We start from the raw sequence: 23,237 nt of genomic DNA, 5'->3' as shown, positions 1-23,237 counted from the left end.
AAATAGAAAGGTAAATCTGCCATCTGCTGCAGAGCTCACTAACCAGGCTACAGGGGGTGGGCAGCGTTTACTTCTCAAGGAATCTGGATTTCAAAGCTTTCACAGTATCCTGTTTGTCTTCCTGATGCCATCTCATCCTCCAGAGCCTAGCTAATGATCTACTAAACATATGGCGGGGTCTGCTTTCCTTTTCCATTTTCATTATAATCGAAACTTCTGGAGGGCAGGGCTATCATTTTTTTTAATTTGTTTGTGGCTGCAGAACACCTGGAACACTTTCGTGCTCCATCTTGGGCAATATTTCAGATGGTGACTTCAGATTCGTCTTCAGCAACTTCATTGATCAGTGTTATTTCCCTCTTATACCAAAATTATTCTGTTTGATTATTTCTTTTTGGGGGAGGGGTGGCCACTGATATAAATAGTAGCTCTTTAAGGTTTACTAATACAAGAAATTTATGTTAAAAGTCATCAGTAGTCCCTTAAATTTTACACATTGGAAAAAAGCAAGCACATCATTGGTTCCTAGGGCAGGTGCATGCATTTTCAAAATAAAATATTTATAGCAGTTGTTGGTATTTGGGGAACATATAATTAAAATCCAGATACCATGAATACTTTCAGTTTTAATCACAGGAGTGTGGACTAAACCCACACAAATTTGATCACTTAAAATGACCAGGGAAAAGATGAAATTGCCCAGATGTATCTGCATTTTACTTTGTTTTTCGCCTTGTATTTACTAGTTGCAATTGAGTTTTGAGTTTAGCTAAATAAATTTCAGATCTTTGCAAGAAGAGTGGTCAACACTATTGTTATTAAGAACTATAATTTTTGCATCTGCCCTTTAGGAGAAGTTTTAAGGAACCTGTCTTCCCAAAAGGGAACCTCGCCCAGCAGAAAGGCATTGAGTCATAATATTGTTCCTTTCTAATCCCAGCTCCATGACTTTCTCCTGCGTGAGATAAGACATACTTAACCCGTCCAAGCTGCAACATCCTTATCTATGAAATGCAGTCAATAATTCCCACTTACAGGATAACCATGAGGGTTGAACCAAGTAACATAGGCAGAGTGCCTGGCACTGAGTAAACACAACAAACGGTAATAACTATTAATAAAAAATAATAGAGACATTAAAGATATTTTGGGATGACAGCAATAATCAAGTTTTATAGTGAAAAAGATAAGTCTTAAATCAGGGAGCAAAATGCCTCAACTTTGCCTTCATTCAATTTTCCACACATACTTCAAGACAGTTTACATTAATTAACTCTCCCTGTTCCTAAGACATTTCTAAACTGTAATTCTGGTTCTCACTGCAACTTATCCATATCATGCACTTGTTTCTTCCTTCTGTCCATTCTTCTAGTCCAGCCATTTAACCATCAGTTTGGAGCTTATTCTTTGAACTGGGCACATTGAAATATAAATGCTTCCAGCAGGAGAATGGAGATCAAAGCCAAGTGCAGCTCAGGGAAAATCCAACCTGGAGAGTGTCATCTCCCGAACTTGCTATCTTTGGGACCTGTGATGTAACCTTAAACTTGACCTCGTCAGTTTCCTCATTCACAAAATGAAAATAACTCCTCTCCTTCTAATAGGAATGTACGATGTCCAAATGAGATAAGGCATGTAAAAGAATCTTATAAATAATAAAGCATGATAGAATAATTCATATTGTTACTATCAGTTAGATATAGGTCTCAGTATTATTTTGAAAATCTCTTTCCAAAGAGACCAGCATTTCTGTTTGCTTATAAATTTAATCAATTAATTACAGGTCTTTTCCAACCTATTGACCCTTCTTCCTTCCTTCTACACTGGCAAGTTTTTTTGCCTTGCATTTACATGATTGTAAAACAAGATTGTGATTCAGATTAAGAACACACAGTTTAGAATTAATGCTCATATTCATTCTTGGTGCCACCTGAAATCACACTTTTAATAGGTGGGGAAATTTTGGTGTGTATGTATGGGGTAGTGGGATAGCTCTATAAAGACCCTCTGAGGTTTGCCCTTATGGCTCAGCAGGTTAAGAACCTGACTAGTAGCCATAAGGATGAGGGTTTGATTCCTGGCCTCAGTGGATTAAGGATCTGACATTGCTACAAGCTGTGGTGTAGATAGCTGTGGTGTAGATTGTAGATGTGGCTCAGATCTAGTGTTGTGACTGTGGCGTAGGCCTGAAGTTACAGCTCTGAATTGACCTCTAACCTGAAAACTTCCATGTGCTGCAGGTGTCACCCTAAAAGGGGGAAAAACAAACAAACAAAAACAAAAAACCCCAAAACCTTCTGAAATTCTCCCTCGGGTAGAAATTAAGAAACAAAAAAGTATCAACTATCTCCTGACATGCCTAAAGTGTGTTTTAATAATTGCTAGTGGCATATGAATAATTTGCAAAAACATTTCTAAAACATTTCTGAGGGGTAGCCAAAAAAGTGCAAAGAACTTTCTAAGCATAGACTGATGGTTTGACCTCTCCTTGACTCCGCTTTATGGGGATGAAATATAGAATATTCTAGCAGTAAATGTGGCACCCGTGCATGTTGCATGGATGGGGACAGAAGTGAAAGAACTTTCTCTTAGATGGCACACATGCCTATGAGGATCTTGCAGGGTGCGTGCAGGGTTGGCCACAAGCATAGCAGAAAGGCTGGCTGCTTATGGGATGTGATATTGGGAGTGTCAAGTATTTGCTCTCAAATATCACACCATCTAGGTGGAATAGATCTTAACATGCAACCACTTGGAGCGATTACGCATACTTCCTTGGGGGATAATTAAAGGCAGCTTTAGCTATAAAAAAATGGCCCTCATCAAATCAAATACTATGCCTACCCTTCGTACATAGAGCAGCGCTAAGTACACGGACTGAGCTTAAGGAACAGATGGTTACCTAGTTCGTAATGAGCAGTAAATCAGGCCGAACCCCTTCTTCCTTCTTATGCAACTCATGGGATTCAGGGGACTCTGATCCCTCCTCTAGCTCCAGGGTTTAGTCCTAATCTATCATGAGAATTCCAGGCTTCCTGATCATGCCTGGTCTAGGGGCACAGCTAAAGTCAATCATCATAGGACATTTCACTGCCAGCTTGGTCTAAGTTGGTTCTGATTGTCTGCTGAAGATGGATTTTTATGCCCTGGTTGGAGGATAGTTTTTTTTTTTTCTTTCTCTTTGCTACCTGTAACCAAAAGAACATGTTGCCCCATTGTAGCTAGTCGCCCTAGCATCTCCCCATAGACAATAATACACTGATGAGGACAGAGACAAAGGAATACCAGAGAAACATCTGGAGCCCTGAGCCTGGAGTTTGGACGTCCTGTTATAGGAAGTAATAATTTTCCTCATTGTTTAAAAAAGTTTTGAGTCTGTTTTCTGTACTTTTAGCCCAAAGCATTCTAACTTACCTAGCCCTCAGTAAATATTTGTTAAACAATTTGTTAAATGAATGAATACGTGTAAAAGTGAGCTGGAAGAGAGCCAGGGAGGCGGGGAGGAGCAGAGAGGGGTTGGTCAGTGAGGAACTCCAGTGCCCTGAGTGGGGAGGGAATTCCTGGATGGGGCCATGCTGCCGTGTGTGAGGCCCTTGGGAGTTTTGGGGGTAGGGTGGGATGTGAGTACCTGGGAGCCATGTTAGGGGTTGGGTGGGATGGGATGGGGATAGGATGGGGGTGGGTGGAAGTTGGTAGGGTAGTGAAGGGGTGATCTTGCCAGGAGTCTGTGTGGGTGGGAACGGAACACCGTCTGCACCCCAGGCTTGCTCAGGGTTCAGTCTGCAGAAGCATGAGGTTCACTTTCCATTGTTGATTTATTTACTAGAGGTGCAAATTCTCTGAGATCATGTGCTTTTTCCTATTTTGTTCACTTGCCTACCAAATCCCCTCAATGCCTAGAATAGTGTCTGCCACAAGGTAGGAACTCAGTACATGGTTTTTATTTTTTAAGGTAACAACAGCTTTATTGAAATTTAATTCACATACCATAACATTTATCCCTTTTACAACATACAATTCAGTGGTTATTTTTACTATACTCACTGAGCTGGTTCAACTATCAACACTTTTCTAATTCCAAAACATTTCATCACACCAAAAATAAACCCATTAATAGTCACTTCCCATTTGCCTCAGGCACCAGTCTCTGGAAACTATGGATCTACTTTTTTTTTTTTTTTTCAGCAGAGGAGCATCCTAATATCTGAAGACAAATGACAAATGGACACTAAGAAGAATTTTAACAAACAGGACAGACTAATCTTCCCCAGTTTATTACCCTTACCTCCTATTCCTTAAACTATTATATTCCTCCACGGCTGTCCACTCTTCATCAAACCCTGCATAAAGGAACATAAGTCAACTTTTTCCATGGGTCTTGATTTCCTTATGAAGATTTTCCTGTCATGTAAAACTTAAATATATTTATATGCTTTTCCTCTGTTAATCTATCTTTTATCAGTTTAGACTTTAGATCCAGCCAGGGACCCCAAGAGGGTCCAGGAAAACATTTCTGTCACCGAAACTATCAAGATGGAATTAAGAAAATGTTGAGATATAATTCACATATCATAAAACTCACCCTTTCAGTGGTTTTTAGTATATTAACAAAGTTGGGCAACCATCGCCACTGTCTAATTTCAGAATATTTTCATCACCCCAAAATGAAATACCAGGCACCTTACTGTCACTCCCATTCTGCTCTCCCCACTTCTCAGCCACTCATCTATGTCCTGTCTCTGGGGATATGCCTATTCTTAACATTCCATGTAAATAGAATCATATGATAGATGGCTTTTTATGACTAGCATCTTTCACTTAGCGTGATGTTTTCAAGGTTCATGTTCATTTCATAACATGTAAGAGCACTTCATTCCTTTTGTGGCTTAATAATATTCCATTGTATGTAGATATTGCAATTTGTTTATTCATCGGTTGTTGGACATTTGGGTTATTTCCAGCTTGGGACTATTATAAGTGATACTGCTATGAACACTTATCTTTAGGTTTTAAAGCAATTTTTTATTTTAATTTTTTAAATTAAATATAGTTTATTTACAGCGTTGTGCCAATTTCTGCTGTACAGCATAGTGACCCAGTTGTGCATATATTTACATTTTTTTCTCATACTACCTTCCGTCATGTTCTTTCCCAAAAGATGGATATAGTTCCTTGTGCTGTACAGTAAGAACCTCATTGCTTATCTATTCTAAATGGAATAGTTTGCATTTACCAACCCCAAACTCCTAGTCCATCTCACTCCATCTCCAGGTTTTTACGGGAACATGTTTTTAATTCTCTTGGGTATACATCTAGGAGTAGAATTTCTGGATCATATATCATGTCTACATTTAACTTTTTGAAAAATTGCTAAACTGTCCTTCAAAGTGGCTGCACCATTTGATATTCTCATCAGCAGTGGATGAGGGTTCTAATTTCTCTACATCCTTGGCACCACTTTTATCTGTCTTTTTAATTTTAGCTATTCTAGTGGATAGGATATGGTATTTCATAGTGGTTTTTTTCATACATATTTTGAAAAAGTAGGCATTCCCATGTGGCTCACTGGGTTAGGAACACAACATAGTGTCCATGAGGATGCGGGTTTGATCCCTGGCCTCACTCAGTGGGTAAAGGATCTGGTGTTGCTGGGGCTGTGATGTAGGCCAACAGCTGCAGCTCCAATTCAGCCCCTATCCTGAATACTTCCATATGTCGTAAGTACAGCCATTAAAAACAAAACAAACAAACAAACAAACAAAAACAGCAAAAGAAAGAAAGATCCTATAAATCTGACAGATCAAGAACCACATTGGACATGTGTCATGAGTTTTTCTCTGCCATCTTCTATTTACCTTGTGAGATTGCCTCCTGGAGCACCTCTAGAACAACTGGAAGGCCAAAGGTAATCTCTGGAATTCTAGTGGGGGATAGGCAGGAAAATGTGTATCATTATTTTTTATTTTAATCAGAAACTCTTATTGACCATTCAATATTTCTTTGATGAATAAAAATGGGAAATGAATGAAATACTACTTAATAACTACAGTTTATTTAGTAGAAAATATCTTTAATAACGTGGACCTTGGAGAGTAGTTGGGATAGACATGGTGATAAAAAATTCTTGGTGCGTTCTCTCGTGGCTCAGTGGGTTAAGGATCTGGCATTGTCACTGCTGTGGCTCTGGTTACAGCTGTGGCGCAGGTTTGGTCCCTCAGCCAGGGAACTTCTGCATGCCAAAAATGTGGCTCCACCAAAAAAAGGGCTTTGGCTGACATAATATTGCATGATATTAAGAGCACAGTATCTGGATACTGCCTGAGTTTGAATCCCAGCTCTATTGCTGCCTGTCTAATTTGTTTATTTAACCTCTCTGCTACTCATCCATCCATATCCGTGTATAAAATAAGAAAAAATTTTCTGCCTATTAACATTGTTTGTGAGGATTAAATTAGTCAATTATGTAAAAAGCTTGAAGCAAAGATAGTTACATAGTAAGTGCCATGTTAAGTGTAGCTATGACTATTTATTCCCAGCTGGGCTACTGTGGGACAGTCCCTCATTTTATTTTCATTTATTTTTTAAAAGATTTTTATTTTTTCTATTATAGTTGATTTACAATGTTGTGTTAATTTCTGCTGTACACAAAGTGACCCAGTCTTTTATCTATCTATCTCTCTCTCTCTCTATATATATATATGTTCTTTTCCTCACATTATCCTCCAACATGTTCCATCACAAGTGACTAGATGTAGTTCCCTGTGCTACATAGCAGGATCTCATTGCTTATCCACTCCAAATGCAATAGTTTGAATCCACTAACCCCAAACTCCTAGTCCATCCCATAACCTCCTCCTTCCCACTGGCAACTACAAGTCTCTTCTCTAAGTCCATGAGTTTGTTTCTTTTCTGTAGATAGGTTCATTTATTATGTTTATTAGATCCCAGATATGTGATATCATATGGTATTTGTCTTTCTCTTTCTTTCTTTTTTTTTTCTTTTTTTTTTTTTTTTTTTTCTTTTTGCTATTTCTTGGGCCACTCCCATGGCATAAGGAGGTTCCCAGGCTAGGGGTCCAATCGGAGCTGTAGTCTCCGGCCTACACCAGAGCCACAGCAATGCGGGATCCGAGCTGCGTCTGCAACCCACACCACAGCTCACGGCAACGCCGGATTGTTAACCCACTGAGCAAACGCAGGGACCGAACCCGCAACCTCATGGTTCCTAGTCGGATTCGTTAACCACTGCGCCACGACGGGAACTCCATGTCTTTCTCTTTCTGACCTATGTCACTTAGTATGAGGGTCTCTAGTTCTATCCATATTACTGTAAATGGCATTATTTTGTTCTTTTTTATGGCTTAGTAGTATTCCATTGTGTGTGTGTGTGTGTTTGTGTGTGTGTGTGTGTGTGTACCACATCTTCTTAATCCATTCATCTGTTGATGGACATTTAGGTTATTTCCATGTATTGGCTATTGTGAATAGTGCTGCTATTGTGCTGCAAAATGCACACTTGTGTCTTTTTCGAGGAAAGTTTTGTCCGGATATATGCCCAAGATTGGGATTGCTGGATCATATGGTAGTTCTATATTTAGTTTTCTGAGGTACCTCCATACTGTTTTCCATAACGGTTGTACCAATTTACATTCTCACCAACAGTGAAGGAGGGTTCTCCACTCCCTCTGCAGCATTTGTTATTTGTTGGCTTGTTAATGATGGCCATTCTGATAGGTGTGAGGTGGTACCTCATTATAGTTTTGATTTGCATTTCTCTAATAATTAGTGATGTTGAGCATTTTTTTTCATGTACCTATTGGCCATCTGTATATATTCTTTGGAGAAATGTCTAGTCCCTCATTTTAGAAATGAAGACAGAAAGGCTCAAAGCAATTCAAAGACTTGCTCAGGTTGTAGCCAAACTCGGCTTTAATGCAAAGCACACATTTCCTGATCCTTACTTCTATTCCACCACCTCCTTATTTGAATAAGAAGCCAGAAAACACAGCAGTTCCTGGACATATCTTCTTTCTCCCCCTTACTATTTCTGCACTCTGTCAGAAAGAGGAGGGATTGTGGCATAGAACGATGTATTCTTCAGTAAGACGTTAAGCTCAATCGTACTATTCCCTTGGTTTAAACAGACTGAGACTGTCAGTGCTCAGGACATGCCTCAGGGTTTGCGGATGGGGTCAACAGTCTCTGCCTCACTGATTCTGAGGAGGACAGGAACTCAGTCAAAGAAGGTAAGATCCATTTCCAGATAGAGCTAAATTTTTCCTGTTATCTCCGTGCTCCTATGATTGAAATAAATATGATGGCTGTATTAAGTTAATATATTAATAGCAATATATTAACTCAATTGATTACTCAGTATGTTAAGTTATTGAGTTATTAATTATATTGATTGTATTAATTAATTAAAATTGTTTATTAAATTAATATATTAAGATGAATTTATACAGGGTTTTCATCATTTACTTGCGTTAAGTTAACTTATGTTGCAAAGAGAGAAAGTTTGGAATTAAGCCTTCCTTGCAATAATCTTGACGAAAAGAGAACTTGACATTGCACTTCAGTTAATGAGCCAAAGTGAAGATGGTTCTTTGGGAGAGGCTTGTTTTAAGACGGCAGGGAATGCACAGATGCCACTTTTTTTTAGAACTCTTATAGTTACACCTCATTAGAAGCCAGAGGCTAGATCAGATCAGGGACTTGAAACATTTTGTGCCCATGACCCACAGCAAGAAATCACAACCCAGTACACACACACACACACACACACACACACACACACACACACAGAGTGAAATTTTATAACTCAATTTTTATCCTTAAGAAATGGGATGTATTCTAATATTTCCTCTTTATTTCATTAAAAAAATACTGGTTGTGATCCATTAAATTGATTTTAGGACCCACTTATCAATTGTGACCTGCAGTTTGCAAGTACCATGTTAAATGGATCTTGGGGTATCTTCCTTAGTTCTGACACTATAATAACCTTTAATAAAAATAATATTAAGAATATCATTTTTGGTCTCTGGCCACCTGTTCTTCATCTTAAAGTCTTAAAACACTATGAGTTGAGGAGGGGACTCTTATTGGGAAAACATTTGTTCTTACATATTTTTCACTTCCTTCTGGAGATTATTCCATCCTCCAAATTGAAAGGAAACACTTGTATAGCCTGAAGTGTCTTTTAAGGTGTATACTGTGTTCATTAATGACTCGTTGGTAATAAACTTTATGTCATACTATAAGAGAGCTCAATTCTAGTATCTACTAGATGTTATAATTATTACTGCATATAGATTATTTTAAGAAGTATATGAAGTATTTCAAGTGAAAAAAGCAAGTTGCAAAGGAGTCATTATTTTATGCTATCATTTGTATTTTATAAAATGCTAAGTATGTACTTTTATTTACAGAGTGTTTTTACAAATGAAACTGGTAACAGGGAGAGGAAAACTGGGGCACTGGAGATTCTGTTTTGGAAGGAGACTTACCATTTGCTGCATACATTTTTGTGCAATTTTGGTGAAAAGTGGCATATCAATTTTAAGAAAATATTAGTGCATATAGTTAATACTCCTATAAAAAGATGGATTGGAGTAGAATATTCTCCAAGATTCCTTTCACTCTCAAAGTCTAGAATTCTAAGCTTATTTGTGTGCTCAGATAGCCAGTCTATATCCAAGGAGAGCAAAACCAGTCCCTGCTATTGAGGGATTTATAGTCTCAAAGGGTTGGGCACTGGTGGAGGATACATGCCATGGAGGATATGAGAAATATGTTGCCATTTATAGAAAAGCCTGGCTCTCTTTTGCAGATCAAGTTGTTCTAGACAGTCTTGTAAAAATAACTTAGCTATGTTAACCCACAAAAATTGAAGAATTATTTGAGATGGAAGTTCATCTAAAAGTTACTATATTCTTCCCTGCTTCACCAGGATATGATATGAATGCAATACAATACTATTGGTATGAACTGTCCTTATTTATAAGATTAGGAACTTGTTACAGTAGTATCATTAAAGTCTTTTGAGGGGCATAGATAGGGCTGTTGCTCTTAAGTTTAGTGACATCACTCCTAAATTTAGTGATGTACTTTTTCATAGTGGTGTTTTTCTGGATTCCTCTGTAGATCTCATTATTGACACCTCTCAAAACCCTGACCTGAGGAAGAAACACTTTGCTCCATTTCAAATTCACTAGCCTAATATATTAGACTTAGAGAACAGCTAGTAGTAATTTTTAGGACATTATGCAAAGTATAAATAGGACCCGAGTTTGCACCACACCTTTAAATAGCACCCATCTATCTTACGGATGGACTTCGTGAAATCCACTTCCGTTGCTTAGAGTTCTTATTTTTATTAGTTCCTCATTCTTATCTGTGTTCCTTATAGGTGTGATTTTCTAGTAGCTTAGGACATGGCATAGAAATAAAGGATGTTCAAGAATGGCAAGAAATGAAGGAAAGAACTCCATGGGAAATGTTAAAACTGAAAAGGCCAAATTTTACAATAACATGTAAATAACTAGTCACAGTATATTTAAATATTAGGGATTCTGTCAAGAAATTTCCAAATGTGGAGTTCCTGTTGTGTGTGGCTCAGTGGGTTAAGAACCCGACGAGTATCCATGATGACGCAGGTTCGATTCTTGGCCTTGCTCAGTAGGTTAAGGATCCAGTGTTGCTGCAGCTCAGATCCAGCATTGCTACGGCTGCACTGTAGGCTGGCAACTACAGCTCTGATTCAACCCCTGGCCCAGGAACTTCTGTATGCTGCAGGTGCAGGCCTAAAAGGAAAAAAAATTCCAAATCAATTGTTAGAGTATATATTGAACATCAGTTATTTCGTTCTTCTTGTTCAGGGAAATATAGAGACTGGAAAGAACACAATTTTGTCCACATACCATAAACTGCTAAAAAGAAAAAAAATTGAAACAAAAAGCTATACATTTTTCTCTTAAAAAGCGTTAAAATTCTATTATACATTTATATTGGTTATTTCACTTGTTCCTTATAATCTAATCGGGGTTATTGACTTAATATCTAAAGCCCCAGAGCATCTTGGGAGTTCCTGATGGCCTAGTGGGTTAAGGATCTGGTGTTGCGACTGCTGTGGCATGGGTTCGATCTTTGGCCTAGGATCTTTCATATGTGATGGGGATGGCCAAGTAAATAAATGAATAAATAAATAAATAAAACCCACCCAGAGCATCTCCAGATTGCCTAGCTCAAGGGCACCAATCATAGAAAATATAGTGTGAAAAATGTCTCCTGGAGATGGGGCCCATGACTGTTGACGGTCCACTCCAAAGGTTTCTTCTTCTTTTTTTTTTTTTTTTTTTTTTTTTTTTTTTTTTTTTTTTTTTTGTCTTTTTTTGTTGTTGTTGTTGCTATTTCTTGGGCCGCTCCCGCGGCATATGGAGGTTCCCAGGCTAGGGGTCCAATCGGAGCTGTAGCCACCGGCCTACGCCAGAGCCACAGCAACGCGGGATCTGAGCCGCGTCTGCAACCTACACCACAGCTCACGGCAATGCCGGATCGTTAACCCACTGAGCAAGGGCAGGGACCGAACCCGCGACCTCATGGTTCCTAGTCGGATTCGTTAACCACTGCGCCACGACGGGAACTCCCAAAGGTTTCTTCTTCTATGCTGTTGGCCAGTTTGTGACAGTGTGGAGATAAAGTCAGAGAGTATGACATCTTGAAGCAAACCCTGGGAGCAGAAATGGTGGGAGAGAGGCATTGAAAATAGCCACAAGGCTAAACCCCACTCCCAGTAGCTGTGCAGGGGGCTCTCCGATCTGTCAGTGGAAGGAGATGCTGACCCAAGACCAGGGACACCACCAGAGCATTCAGAATACACACCTACTGCTACACGTTTTGGAGCTGTTTCTGGTAATCTAGTAAGTTCCCCAAATTGTGTGTTTGACATAGCAGAAATATGTCACATCAAGTAGTGAGGAAAGGATGCTCAAAAACCCAACCAAAACAAACTCCAGAGTAAATGAAACTATAAAATAAAATCAACCTACATGCCCCAAACGCCCATGAAACAAGGTCAGATTTTACAGATATTTATCTAGGAAGGAGAGATGGGCTAGTGATGGGGATATGATCAGGCATGTGCGTAATATTCAGACTTGAGCAAAACATCTAATTTGGCATGCAGTGCAATTTTCCTCGATGTGTTAGTTCCATGTAGCCTTAATAACACCACAGCCACATAAACTGAAGGGGCTAAAAGGCCATCTGTGAAAGCTAACAACAGGGACATTGTGTGACGTTCCAAGGGCTTGTCTCCAAGTGAGTCACCATTGTTTATATAGTGTATATTTATTAATAATTTGAAGGAGGGAATGAACAGAATGCTAATGACAATTGCTGAGAAGACTGAATTGGGAGGTGTTACAAGCTTTGATAAATGGCCAGGATATGAACAGCAGTATGGTTCAAAAAGCACCAACCAAGTCAGAAATAGGGGATAAAAAAGTGAAATGGCTCTCAGAAAGAGGCAAAGAACTATCTGGCACAAATTAAATCAGAAGCATTCACTGGAGAAGAGAAGAAAATCTCTAGAAGTGAAATTACTTGTAGCAATCTAAGACAGAGGAAGGGCTGAGAGAAATGGAGACCTATTTCCAGTCAGTATTAAAAGAAGAGAGCAGGACTGTTTGAGGCTGTGTTGAAGCACCAGGGGAAGGAAGACTGTGGTCCCTTAAACAAGTATGGCTACAATTACTCTGAGACAACTGTATTCAATTTTGAGCCCTTCCATAAACAAACAATGTTGACAGTCTTGGAGGGAACCCAGAGATAATAATGAACATGATTAATGGAAGGGAGGAATTGATTTATGAAGAAAGACTTATGGACGACATCATGTGGTTAAGAAGTGGCCAAAAAGACAACATAGTACAGTCTGGAAATGGTGACAATACTTTTCAAGTTTTGGTGTTGAAATGTAAAGGAAAACGAACACGAGGATAAAATATGAGAGAATTTGTTAACAAGAGGGGAAACATAAGACTGAATTTTAAACAGTGCTGATTGAACTAATGCTAACACCATGGAGAACTGCTCAGTTATGAACCACCTTTTAAAGTGGATGAATCCACTGTCGGTTATGACATTTATCGCCAGAAAGGCCTTTGAAAGGACTAATACCAGCCTGGCAGTAATACGGACGGAACAAATGGGCCTCGTTTACTTCTAATTTCACTGTTTCTTTTCTTTGACCTGTAAATAGCTTGCTTTTTTAAAACAGAATTCTAAAAGAGATGCTTCTGTCAGTTGAATAAGGAGAAATGGCAAGAAAAAAAGCCCTAGATCCCTATCTTAAGCAAAAGTGTAGTATCATTCGCTAGACTCACATTTTACTGAAGGGCCTCCACCATCCCAAAATTACATGTAAATGAGAAAGAACTCAAAGGGTTTATATAGTTTTAAAAGACATTTCCCTTCATTTTAGTGGACAGGATTTTCAAAAATCACTTATCGGGGGAGTTCCTGTTGTGGCTCAGTGGGTTAAGAACCTGACTAGTATTCATGAGGATGTGGGCTTGATCACTGGCCTCACTCAGTGAGTTAAGGATCCGGTGTTGCCGCAAGCTGTGGCATAGGTTGCAGGTGCAGGTCTGATTCGACCCCCTAGCCTGGGCAATTCCATATGCTGCAGGTGCAGCCCTAAAAAGGAAAAAAAAAAAAAAAATCACCTACTGGGATTTTCTCTGTCATTGATTGGAAAGACCAATGTCTTCATAAACACTGTGAGTAGTCACTTTAACATGATCTTTTTAGACTAAGAGTAGGAAAGAACCCAATTTTGTTCCCACTTTCTCTTTGTCATGTTAGAGTTAGGCAGCATTTATTGAAGGAAAGTAAGACATTCAGCAGAGAATCAAGTACAGAAAACGAAAAAGTACCCTCCAAAGGCCTCCAGTCTATTATGAAATGCTGGAAGAGATGAAGCCCATTTCAGGACAATTAAAAGTGACACTTAGCAAATGACTGAATATTGGAGAATTAAGCCAGATCTTAATATCTGGTTATGTTGTCAGAAGTATACTAGAGTAATCCCTTGAGTCTTAAGAAGAATGACTGAATTAATGGCAAGATAAAGGTAAGTGGTAAAATAGGGATGTTTCATGGTTTAACTTGAACTTAAACTTGAAGTCCAGCTCTGACTCACCATTGGCATATTGTGAAATCATGACAAACTACAGTGATCCTGTGTTTCATGACAGCAGGTGACTGCAGTAGATAGTGGTCACTTAGCATATAGCTGGTGCTCAATAGATATTTGTCAAATGAATGAGTGAATGAATTGGGAAAATGACTGGCCCAAGTGGGAGAAGAAGGTGTTTAAATAGTTGACCCCGAAAAACTCCATAATTTATTGTTTTAGTCTTTTTCGGCCCATACCCACAACATATGGAAGTTCCCAAGCTAGGGGTCAGATCAGAGCTGTAGCTGCTGGGATCCACCACAGCCATAGCAACGCCAGATCTGAGCCGCATCTGCAACCTACACCACAGCTCACAGCAACGCTGGATCCTTAATCCACTGAGTGAGGCCAGGGATCAAACCTGCATTCTTGTGGATAATAGCTGAATTCATTACTGCTGAGCCACAACGGGAACTCCCTTCATAGTTTAATTTATTTTTTTTTAATTGCAGTATGGTTGCTTTACAATGTTGTGTTAATTTCTGCTTTACAGCAGTGATTCAGTTTTATATATACATATATATGTATGTATATATACATATATAAAGATATATAATAAATAACTTAAAAATATTTTTTCCATTATGGTTTATCAGAAGATTTTGAATATAATTCTCTGTGCTATATAGTAGGACCTCGTTGATTATCTCCTTCATATATGACAGCTTACACCTGCTAACCCCAACCTACCCCTTCCATCTCCCAACCCTTGCCCCCTTTGGACAACCACAAATTTGTTTTCTACATCTATGAGTCTGTTTCTGTTCTGTAGATAGGTTCTTTTGTGTCATCTTTTAGATTCCACATATAAGGGATATTGTATGGTATTTGTCTTTCACTTTCATACTTACTTCACTTAATACGAGAATTTCATGTCTATCCATGTTACTGTGAATGGCATTATTTCATTCTTTTTAATGGCTGAGTAGCATCCCATTGTATGTATGTACCAATTCTTCTTTATCCATCCATTGATGGACACTTTGGTTGTTTCTATGTCCTGGTTATTGTGAATAGTGCTGCTATAGAGATGCATGTATCTTTTTGAATTACAGTTTTCTCTGGGTATATGCCCAGGAGTGGGATTTCTGGATCATATGGTAACTATCCTTAGTTTTCTGAGGAACCTTTATACTGTTTTCCATGCTGGCTGTACCCACTTACATTCCCACCCACAGTGTAGGAGGGTTCCTTCTTCGTTACACCCTCTCCAGTATTTGTTATATGTAGGCTTTTTAATGATGGCCATTCTGACTGGGATGAGGCAGTACCTCATTGTAGTTTTGATTTGCATTTCTCTAATCATTAAAAAATCTCCATAGTTTAAATCTACCTATTACCACCTCTTATTTCCACAAGATTAATCAGATGTGACTCTACGGTTCCCTCACCACTTCATGTTCTCCTCTCATTCTTTCAAGTCATGTTACTGCTTCTAGTATCAGTTTCACCAGGCATTTACTAAACACCTACTCAGTGCTAAGAATCGGGCTCTACGCTGGGGACATAGGATGAATAAGACAATTTCTCAACAAGTTTACAGTCTGGTTAGGAAGACAACAAATAAATGAGATATATTTAATATTAATATATGTTATATAGTTATCTACATAAACCAAAATGTATAGGAAATAAATTATCATCACTCATTGAGATGAATGTCACAGTAGGTGTTTGTATTAGAGCCAGAGAAGCAATAAGAGAGTGTTCTGGGTATAACAGAAATGTGATCAAAATATTGGTACTTCTTTTCCATTCCGGGGATCTCTTGACCTTCCCTTTAATCTGAGTCTATGTAGTATACACATTTAGAAGATAGGACGATCTACTCTAGACCTCATCCTCTTCTGCCCACGATATTCTGCAACACATCTCTTTTTCATAGGGAAGCTTGGCCTTTAATGTTCTTACAATTACTTGCCTATAAAGACAAAAGGATTTGCTTAAGAGTCACTGGTGATTTCTCTATGCAATATTAACTTGTTTGTGTTGGTCTATTTCCGTTGCATCCTCAAGAAATTATTTAAAATGGAACCAATTTGCAGGAATGCTTGATTTCATGTGTCAAATATAAAGACCCACTAAAAAGATTTTATTCTCAGCAGGTTCATAGCATGTGAAATTGCTGGTTTGCAAAATTCATTTTAGTCTCTTATTTTTATAAGCCTATTTTGTTGTCAGCAAGTAGTATAAGGTACACTGGGTAAAAGTACAATACAGGCTGTAGTCTGTAACATCTAAAAAAAAGTCTACTTAGCAGCATATTAGGTGTGCTTTATTCAGTCCACATAACACTAAGGTTTTTAATTTAATTTATGTTTCTTTTGACGGAATGTAAATAAATAAAATGTAGGAAGTTCTTTGCATACCACTCTCTCAGGGGAAGGCAGTAGGGAGATAACCTGCACTTTGATCATTTTATTTTACAATCAGTATCTTAGATGGCAGATTTAGGACAGGTTCTGTAGATTGCTGTTCGGCTTTTATTACGAAGGCCTGATGTGAACAGGATATATACCACAATATAATATTACTATCCATCTTGTACTTCAACCGCATCTCAGTACACAACAGTAAATCACCTGGAGCTAGATACTAGATAATGTGTTGTGTAAATCCCCCTTCCTCCGTCTATGTGTGAGTTTAAATAGAAACGTATTACCTTGTTGAAGTACAGTTAGACCATCATAAGCTCCATTATCCACTTCAATTTTCAAAGTAGGAGTAGCAATAGAGGAAATGAAAATACATATTCTTCCTTTTGAAATCTGTCAGTCCCATTACACTGACGCAGATAGATTTGAAGCCTACTGCCTGCCAAACTGCCCCAACATAGGAAGAGATTAGTGAAAGGACACTTGAGCCTGTATCTACTCAAAGAACCCCTGCTATGCCTGCTGGAGAGGAAGGAGTGCTGGAGGTTAATGCAGATGCTGTGACATCCTGGGAGATCTGGATTAACCGCTAGACTGAAGAGGTCTCATCAGAGGTCAGGTCTAGCTGGGGCCTTTTAATTTTGGTTTTCCAAACATTTTACTTGTTAAGCACAATTGCTCACCATTCACTTAGAATTCAAGATGTTATTTGTAATCCTAACACTTCTTTAGATAGGTTAATTTATGTAAAGTGCATAAAACAGTGCCTGGCATTTAGGAATTAACAATTGTTGCTGGTGGTGAGGAAGATAACATTAGAAACAAAGGCATTTTAGGACTGCAACGAGGGTGAGGCAAGTGGCCCTAAAGAAACCTGAGCGTGGGGACCTCCTCAAATTTTGCACCCTAACACCTCATTTGCTTCACCCTAGTCCTGGCCTTGACTTTTAAGTTATACACTACTAATTCTATATTTAAAATATCTCATAATTGGATAATTATAAATTATGAACATACCTATGTGTTCTGCTAATGGTCATTATGTATTAATGATGGATACCCATTAGGATTTACATTTGAGACATTAACAAGAGATAAAATTTTGTGACTATATTAATATATGAATTTAATAGATATTTAGCAGGTACACATTACATAAAACACAACATATACGTAAAATTATGCATGTAGTGAAAGATATATAAAATACATAGACATATAATTTATGCTTTCTGTCATATAATTTGACAAGTAATTTATATAAATGTAGTAACTTGTTAACAAATTACATACATCATGTGTATGTATAACAACTCACAAAAGGTTTTGTACCTATTATGGAAGCCCCTTCCGCATTCTAAAGTCTCAGCAGATCCCAAGTTTCCTATTTAAAGGGATTGACAGTATTTTGCATCATCTCCTCTTCTCCAATGCCTCGAAGTTCATCTGATTTGGCAGGACCACAAAGCAAGCCCAGAAGTTCAGTTTTCATCATTCCATGTATTGGAAGTGAAAACTGTTACCCAGGACTTTTTTTGATTGTTTCCTCTTGGCTGATATTGTTGACATAAACCGATGGGAGAATGGAAGGTGCAGACTCTGGGGCAGGGCGGGGCGGGCAGGAGAAGGAAGGCGGCTCAGCTGTGCTCTCCCACCCCCACCCCCCGCAGCGCGGGCCCCAAAGTGCAAATCTCCCAGGAGGCAGCGCCTCTGTGTGTACACTTCTCTAAATAGGTAAATTTAGAACTTCACGTAGGTGTGCTTATATGAATATGCCTCTGCCTTATTTTTCAAGGCATTGGAGAAGACAGTGTCAGGACTGAGATCTTCTGTGTAGTTAGTCTTTTTTTTTTTTTTTTTTTGTCTTTTTTGCTATTTCTTGGGCCGCTCCAACGGCATATGGAGGTTCCCAGGCTAGGGGTCGAATTAGAGCTGTAGCCACCGGCCTACGCCAGAGCCACAGCAACACGGGATCCGAGCCGCGTCTGCAACCTACACCACAGCTCACGGCAACGCCGGATCCTTAACCCACTGAGCAAGGGCGGGGACCGAACCCGCAACCTCATGGTTCCTAGTCGGATTCCTTAACCACTGCGCCACGACGGGAACTCCTAGTCTTTTTTTTAAGTTGATATCCATCCCTGTTTTAAGTCAGAAATCCCAGCAGCCCAGGCAATTGGACATCCGGGAAACCTGGCAGGACCCATAGGATTATCTACGTTTTAAAAATTATCTAGCTATTATGTGAATTCCTTCTCCATGTAAAAATTTGGACATAACAAGTAAGGATAATGTTTCCTTAAAGCACTCCCCACTTCCCCATTCTAGTTTCCTTCCCAGTTTGGTGTCTACTAGTCTAGAACTTCCTCTACACATTTACATTACATATAATTATAAATGTATAATACATTTGTGTGTATGTAATTATACATAATGTAAATATATATGCGTGTATATAAGTATAGATCTATACAAAATAGGCAGTTTTATGTGTGCTTTTTGGTAAATTTATAATAATAGTATCCCTCTGTATAAACTGTTCAGCAAGTTTTCTCCCACTGAATTCCACATCTTTGGCACAATCTTTCCATGATAACACTTGTAGATTTATCTAGTTCTGTTTAGTTGCAGTATCATATTCTACAGTGTGTTTACACAGGAGTTTATTTAACCAAACTCCTACTGAGCACAAGGAATGAAACTTAGTCTATGCTTAATAGACTAAGTTTGTTGAATACATGAATAAAGAAATTTTTGTACCTGGGCAACAGAGGGGAAATCTCTTTAGAAATGGATGCAGACATGTGTACTTAGTCATAGAATAATTTCCTCACATGATACTAGTAATAACAAACATTCGTTAGTCACTTACTGGGTGCCAGACAGTGCATTTCACATGCATTTCTTCATCTGTGATGCAGACGTTATTATTATTATCCTCCTTTTACTAATGGAGAAATTAAGGCTCAAAGAGGTTCTGTAACTTGCCCAAGGCTCTCTGCCAGCAAGAGGTGGAGACTGCTTTGAAACCCAGAGACCAAGACCTAAGTGATGACCCGCCCTGTCATTACCCTACTTTTACAACTGAGAAAGAGAGAACATTTCACCTTCTCTGCTTCTGTTTTTCTCTCTGATCTTCTGCATTTCTATTTTTAAAAAATTAACTTGAAGATGAAGAGTAAGGGTTATAGGATGAGATAGGAAGCAGTAGGGACAGAAAGAATAAAAATTGAAGGTTAGGTGTAAGTGAGGGGAAGTAGTAAAGGTAGTGGGTAGAAAAAAGGAAATAGAAATCCCTCAAATTTCAGTCCAGAGCACCAAACAGTATAATCTAAACCTGACAGTATTTTTTTTTTTTTTTAAGGGCCACACCTATGGCTTATGGAAGTTCCCAGGCTAGGGGTCAAATCGGAGCTACAGCTGCCAGCCTATACCACAGCCACAGCAATGCAGAATCCAAGCTGCATCTGTGACCTACACTACAGCTCACGGCAATGCCAGATCCTTAACCCACTGAGTGAGGCCAGGCATCCAATCCACATCCTCATGGATACTAGTTAGATTCATTTCTGCTGCACCACATGGGAACTCCTGACAGTTTTTTTTAAAAAATAAATATGACCTGTAATATTTCAAGGCAAATTAGTGAAGGAGAATGGAACTTTTAGACAGAGTGAAGGTTCAGAGAGATGTCCCAGAAGCTTAGGTGAGTTGGGGTGGTGGTGGTGGTGAGAGGAATCATGGAACACAGCCTTTGGATCTGATAGTCCAGAGAGAGGTTTCTGGAAAGGTAAGTGAAAGATGACACACCAAGGTTTCCTCTTTAAGTAACTACCTAGAATGACGAGTTGATAAGTACCCTCACTTTGGAGCAGTGGTATACAATTAAAAGAAAATGGCTAATGAACTATCAGAAGAGAAGTTATGGAAATAGCCTCACTTACCATCACATCAAAAAGTATAAAATGCCTAGAAATAAACCTACCAAAGGAGGCAAAAGACCTGTACTTGGAAAACTATAAGATGCTGATGAAAGAACTTGAAGACAATGCAAACAGATGGAAAGATATCACCGTGTTCTTGGATTGGAGGAATTAATATCATTAAAGTGATCATATTGCTCAAGTCAGTCTACAGATTCAATGCAATCCCCATCAAATTACCAATAGCATCTTTCACAGAACCAGAACAAAAAGTTCTAAAATTTGTATGGAAACACAAAAGATCCTGAGTAGCCAAAATAGAAAATAAAAAATTAAAAAAAAAAAAAACTTGGGAAAAAAAAGAACAGAGCTGGAAGAATCAGGATCCTTGACTTCAGACTACAGTACAAACTACAACCATCAAAACAGTATGGATGGTAGTGGCACAAAAACAGGCACATAGATCAATGGAACAGGATAGAAAGCCCAGAAATAAACCCATGCACTTATGGCCAATTAATCTATGACAAAGGAGGCAAGAATATTCAATGAAGAAAAGAAAGTCTCTGTTCCGTCATGGCACAGCAGAAACAAATCCAACCAGGAAGCATGAGGTTGTGGGTTTGATCCCTGGCCTTGCTCAGTGGGTTAAGGATCTGGTGTTGCTGTGAGCTGTGGTGTAGGTTGCAGATGCAGCTCGGATCTGGTGTTGCTGTGGCTCTGGCATAGGCCGGTGGCTATAGCTCCTATTAGACCCCTAGCCTGGGAACCTCCACATGCCTCGGGTGCGGCCCTAGAAAAGACAAAAAGACAAAAAATAAAAAAGAAGAAAGAAAGAAGGTCTCTTCAGTAAGCAGTGCTGGGAAAACTGGACAGATACATGCAAAAGAACGAAATTTGGAATTCCTGAAGTGGCTCAGTAGAAGCGAATCCAACTAGTAACTATTAGGTTGCAGGTTTGATTCCTGGCCTCACTCAATGGGTTAAGGATCCAGTGTTGCCATGAGCTATGGTGTAGGTTGAAAATGTGGCTCAGATCTGTTATCACTGTGGCTGTGGTGTAGGCTGGTGACTATAGTTCTGATTTGACCCCTAGCCTGGGAACTTTCATATGCCGCAGGTGCAGCCCTTAAAGAAAAAAAAAGAATGAAATTTGGACATTCTGTAACACTCTACACACACGAAAAAACCTCAAAACAGATTGAAGACCTAAATGTAAGACCAGATACAATAAAACTCTTGGAGGAAAACAGGCAGAACACTCTTTGACATAAATTGCAGCAACATTTTTTAGATCCATCTCCTAAAGTAAAGGAAATAAAAGCAAAAATAAACAGTGGGACTTATTGAAACTTAAAAGTTTTGCACAGCAAAGGAAACTATCTACAAAAGGAAAGACAATAGACTCAATGGGAAAAAATATTTGCAAATGGCATGACCAGTAAGTCATACATATATATGACCAACAAATATAAACAGCTCATACAACTCAACATCAAAAAGCAAACAACGCAATTAAAAAATTGGTAGAAGAACCAAATAGATATTTTTTAAAGAGGAAATGCAGATGGCCAACAAGGCATATGAAAATATGCTCAATATTCCTAACCATCAGGGAAATGCAAATCAAAACCACAATGAGATATCATCTCACTCCTGTCAAAACAGCTATCATCAAAAAGAATACAAATAACAAACATGTTGGTGATGATGTGGAGAAAAGGGAACCCTTGTATACCTTTGGTGGGAATATAAACTGGTGTAGTCACTGTGGAAAACAATACGGAAGTTTCTAAAAAACTAAAAATAGAACTCCTGTAGGACCCAGCAATTCCACTCCTTGGTAGATATATCCGAGAGAAACAGAAACACTAATTCAGAAAGATACAAGCACCTCAGTCATTATTAAAGCCCTATTTATAATAGCCATGACATGGAAACAACCTGAGTGTTTATCAATAGATGAATGAAGAAAATGTGATATATGTATGTGTGTGTATGTGTATAATATGTTGGAATATATATATGATGGAATATTATACATTAATATTATTTGTTAATATATCTCACACACACATGCACACACACAATGGAATATTACTCAGCCATAAAAAGAATGACTTTTTTTTTTTGCCATTTGCAACAACATGAATAGACTTGGAAGGCATTACACTAAGTGAAGTAAGTCAGACAGAGAAAGCCAAATCCTGTATGATCTCACACATATGTAGATTCTAAAAAATACAACAAACTAGTGAATATAACCAAAAGGAAGCAGACTCACAGATATAGAGAATAAACTAGGGGTTACCAGTGGGAATATGGAAGGGGGAAGGGGCAATATGGAGGTAGGGGATTAAGAGGTACAAACTACTATGTATAAAATAAGCTATAAGGATATATTGTACAACACAGGGGATATAGCCAATACCTTATAATAAATATAAATGGACCTTTAAAAATTGTGAGCCACGGAGTTCCCGTCGTGGCGCAGTGGTTAACGAATCCGACTAGGAACCATGAGGTTGCAGGTTCGGTCCCTGCCCTTGCTCAGTGGGTTAACGATCCGGCGTTGCCGTGAGCTGTGGTGTAGGTCACAGACGCGGCTCGGATCCTGCGTTGCTGTGGCTCTGGCGTAGGCCGGTGGCTACAGCTCCGATTCAACCCCTAGCCTGGGAACCTCCATATGCTGCAGGA

At 38.8% G+C, this 23,237-nt stretch overlaps 1 protein-coding gene across 8 annotated transcripts in view; it reads left to right on the top strand.

Moving 5' to 3' along the window:
* Positions 1-23,237, top strand: part of LOC146403488 (uncharacterized) — a 327,016-nt gene that overhangs the window by 90,900 nt on the left and 212,879 nt on the right. The window contains exon 1 of one of the 8 annotated variants that reach the window (XR_014804048.1): positions 8,145-8,246. The exons of 6 other annotated variants lie outside the window; for them this stretch is intronic. The gene's annotated coding sequence lies outside the window, so the exon portion shown is untranslated. Of the gene's footprint in view, positions 1-8,144; positions 8,247-23,237 lie in introns of those variants that run through there. One more of the 8 variants, XM_084957245.1, reaches the window with a different exon arrangement.

Source organism: Sus scrofa, chromosome 5 (assembly GCF_054392235.1).
Source record: "Sus scrofa isolate SSC_HxYL_T2T_F1_AM1 chromosome 5, Sscrofa_HxYL_maternal_Yorkshire_Landrace_v2.0, whole genome shotgun sequence".
Taxonomy (NCBI): domain Eukaryota; kingdom Metazoa; phylum Chordata; class Mammalia; order Artiodactyla; family Suidae; genus Sus; species Sus scrofa.
The sequence above is the reverse complement of the archived record's forward strand: the minus strand, read 5'-3'. Positions and strand labels throughout refer to the sequence as shown.